This window comes from Lolium perenne, chromosome 7 (assembly GCF_019359855.2).
Source record: "Lolium perenne isolate Kyuss_39 chromosome 7, Kyuss_2.0, whole genome shotgun sequence".
In the NCBI taxonomy this organism is placed as follows: Eukaryota; Viridiplantae; Streptophyta; class Magnoliopsida; order Poales; family Poaceae; genus Lolium; species Lolium perenne.
The window spans coordinates 179,545,207-179,549,432 of record NC_067250.2 but is presented as its reverse complement, the minus strand read 5'-3'; the positions used below and the strand labels follow the sequence as shown (position 1 = coordinate 179,549,432).

The 4,226-nt window shown below is 41.6% G+C and overlaps 1 long non-coding RNA gene across 1 annotated transcript; it reads right to left on the bottom strand.

Annotated features, from left to right (window-relative positions):
• Window positions 1–253: 253 nt before the first annotated feature.
• Window positions 254–873, bottom strand: LOC127312574 (uncharacterized). Its single transcript, XR_007858438.1, has 2 exons — window positions 516–873; window positions 254–420 (listed from the first exon to the last, which is right to left on the bottom strand). It is a non-coding gene; the product is annotated as an uncharacterized lncRNA (long non-coding RNA).
• Between the last annotated feature and the right edge of the window lie 3,353 nt (window positions 874–4,226).

Genomic DNA, 4,226 nt, shown 5'->3' with positions numbered 1-4,226 from the left:
GAGGTAGAGGGCGGACGGCGCACGCGTGGAGGACAGACGACGAAGCGCGGTGGTGGAGTGGTCGAACGGTGGCAGGCTGATGCAGAAGCGATCCGGCCAGCAGACGACGTGAGGTAGCAGAAGATAAAAAGTAGCAAAGCAATGGAGCATTCCATTTTTTAGTACTCCGGGATGAGGGGTCCGATGTGGTCACCCAGGATGAGCGTGACTAAAATTAAAAGATTCACCATGAAACCAAATTCACCAAAACGAATCGAATAATGCATTGATCTCATCACTAAAATCACCATCAATAGAAAGATGTCATTCACTAGGAATCCCAGGAAAAACAAAGGAAAAAAGAGCCGAGGATAGAATCGCTCTCTTGGCTGCTGCACTAATTCCTCTCCACAACTCGGCGGTTTGCTGTCTTGGCGCAAGCTGTAAGAACAACAAGGATAGAATCGCTCAGAACCAATCCAAGAACGAAAAGGGGGATAAAATCAGAATAGGAATTGAAAGAAGCAACCAGATACCTCCTCCGTTTTAGCTTAACGGACCTTGCGCTGGATGCATCCCCGGACCGGCCGTGGCCCGACCCCGCGACGGAGAATCGGACGCAGGTGGATTCCTATGGGAGTGCCGGCGGCAGGCACACGGTGGCGGAGCTCACCACTGACGGGGAGAGCTGTGGGTAGGAGGTGGCTAGGCTGGGAACTGGGGAGGGGAGCACTGCAGGTGGTGGGATTGGAAGGCGCTGCTGGCACTGGATGAAGAAAGGGGATGAGAATCGATCCACTTTATTTCCCACCAGACAAACGGCACGACACACGTTGTTAGACACGTGTCAAGTAGAAACCGCGTGCTCACGTATACACCCGGTCACCGGGCTTCTTTTGTAAGGTATAAATATTCTTCAGGGAGCATATGATAAGTCGCTGTCCATTTCTGGCATGGCTGCAAGGCAATCCTGATTGTAGTATGGTTGGACTAATCTGCTAGTGACATTTGTACCTTATCTTCGTCTTCTGTGAAGCAGTAGAGTCGTCAGAGCAGCAGGGCACTACCTTAGAGCAAGTCCAAGAGGCACCCTATAGCCTCCCCAATCCTAAATATAGGGGAGAAATAGGAGAAAACACCCTCCAACAGATCCCCCCTACACATGCCCCCAATAAATATGCATCCCCAACCCACCCCTCCTTCTTCTCTATACATTGGGGTGGTGGAAGCCTCTCCTATACAAGTAATAATAGAGTTAGTGCCTACTTAGATCATTGATGCTCTATTATTTGTGAAGTTAGGTACAAAATATTCTTAAAATATAGGTGAATGTGGTATAGGGAAGATAGTATAGGGGAGCTGTTGGAGATGAACAAAATTTAGGGGAAGAATCTTTATAGGGGAAGCCCCTACAGGAAGATATAGGGGGAGAAATATTGGGGAGCTGTTGGACTTGCTCTTAGTATAGTAATAACCTTTTCGAAACCTGGATAAGATTTGAGAACCATACAAGTGTCCATCTGAATGACATGACGTCTGGAACACAGTGCATGCCTAGTACATGTACAGTTACGGTGAGATGATAGTAGTTTTTTCTCGAATACACCCTAGAAAGTGTATTGATCATATAGAAGAAGCGTCAAGAGGCACATACAACGCCGGTATGAGATGATGACAGTTACTCATAGGATGGCTCACAATTTTGTTGCAAAAGCTGTTATGTTTCTCTTTTCATTTGATATGGTGTGGATATACCTGTGTAACAGTGGAATTCAATAACTGGTTTGAAAGCCTAGATCCTAGACAATGCTAATTGGGTACTGCATTATTGAACTGATCCTGTTGTCACATACCTCAAATGAAAGGCACAAGCACTTCGACAATAATATTTGTAGCAACTGTTGTGAATGCTGAACACTGTTAGTTCCAGTGATCTTATTATGACTACCTGTGGGATAAACATCTGCGTCTTTATTTTCCTTATCTGATCATAATAGGTTAGTGAGTCGGCCAGCTGGTCAATTGTGTCACTGTAGGAGCAAGTAGCAAGTCATCCATCACTACTGCTCACTTGATGTTGTACAATGGGATGAGTATGTGTGCAAGATTAGGCTTGTTCTGTAGAATTTCAGGCCATGCACTAATAGCGGTAGTATACCCATTAGGATGGATGTCATGGACTCTACAAGCACAAAAGGGGCGTGCTTGCCTCATATTTCTTTTGCAGAGACTCCTGAAAACCTTAAATATGTGGCAAGTGGAGATACAACTGGCGGTTTGGGAAGATTTTCATACGGGAAAAAATTGTGTGTCATCCATCAGCAACTCCCAAGTTTTGAAATAAAAATTAAGAACAAGTTGTAGGTTAAAAAAAAGGTCATATTTTTGTGAATGCAGAGGTGTTCTAGCATATAATTTGTTAAGCTATCCAGCACCTCTTCCAGGCTGATTAGCCGGTGTCATAGTTTTGCGAATGCCGATGCTGACTGGCTGTATGATTTGCCTACTGAATTATTGGTCCTTAAAATATTAAAATCAATTAATAAAGTATACTTGCCTCGGAAGTCCAAGCTTAGGGTCTACATCAAATCCACATGTTGTATAGTCTGATTAGTAAAAGGTTGGAATAAATTTCTAAATTTTGTTGCTTGTCAGTTCTCACCTCCACCACGTAGCTAGCATGCATATTAGAACTTAATAGCTTCAGGGTATCATAGTTGTAGCGATCATGACACCCTTCCTAATGGTTATACTTTCTGATGATATTTTCTATTTAACTCTAATGATATACCGAGGTGGAATCATCGCTTCTATTCTTAGGTACTTGAATTTATATTTCTAACCGTTGCCACTGCTCCATTTATCCAAATATATATATTTAAAGTTATTGTTACTTTTATTCAATAGATTGATTCATGATGTTAGTTTGAGGATAAAGATTTGGGAATGACTATAAGGGACTTATAAATGGTTGTTTCTCAGTCGACAATGATAACCGGCAAATCCAGATCTTCTCGCCCCTTTTGTGCTTGCATGAATCTCATTGTTCAGATCAGATGGTTCTTAACGGTGACTGGTGAATTAGAAATATTAATTGTTCATTCACTTAACTATAAGAAAAAAAGTATTGCGTAGTTTTATCAAATATTTGAATTGCTAACTTTTCTAGCTTCCACCAGGAAATGGGCTATTTCTGCATAATTGGTGTGAATTAAACTGATTGTCATTGTAGGTGTATACAATAGCCAGATAAGCATGCACCGATCCTGACAAATTCGGGGTAATCAACTGTCCAGAGCATAACATAGGATCTTCAAGAACAAAGCTAGGACGAAGGCTCTTCTTCTCGACGCGATCGTTGAGGAAGCGGATAGGTGGAAATTAGTGGGGTTTTTGTGAGGAGTCTCTTTGTTTCCTTTGGTCTTGGCCTCGTGTGTTGTAATGTGGAGCTTGTATTTGGGTTTTCCTCTATCTATAAAAAAGGCGTGCTTTCTCGCGTGTTTCTGAAAAAAAACATATTTTGTTTGCAAGTTTTGTAATCTTCTTAGAGAACTTTAATTAAGGGTGACTAAACCTTTTCGATAATGAAATAAATGCTGTATGTATCATTTTGATAGAGGCTGGGGCCATAATCCCCCTTTTCGAAGAAAAAAAAAGGCGTGACATCTTTCTCCTAATAGTCCATATCATGTGTATTTATTCGTACAAGAAGTTGCAGTGGACGGAGAAGGAGAGGGAGAGAGGAAACTGCATATTCAGTGGACCATTTTTGTTGCCCAAATGTGCTGTCTGTAGTAGGCCCACGAAATAATGTCAAACTTTGTCTGCCATTCCTAGGAGGATTTATTGCGACCCTTTTCATAATGTCAAGAGGATGCATGAAACTCTTTAATGATTTTGTACAGAAAAAACTCTGAAGGTTGAAAAATATTGGATAAACTACAGCCATGGGAAACTTCAACACGCATCTAGAAAACTAGTTACACAAATCTCAAAGCCACACTATTTCCATTTTTTCAATGAACAAATGACCGTGTAATTGACTCCCTAGTGGTTGCGAAATGGAGTTCTCCGTATACAGATTGTTAGGACATACCAGTTGAACATACTCATACATGTGATCAAAATAAGAATAATTTTACTTCATACTTCGTTAAAGATCTGGCCGAGAGTTTATCTAGCAATTAGAAAGTTGTTGCAAATTCTAAGCCAAATCATAGACGCCTTCGGTGGAGAAACTGCAACAC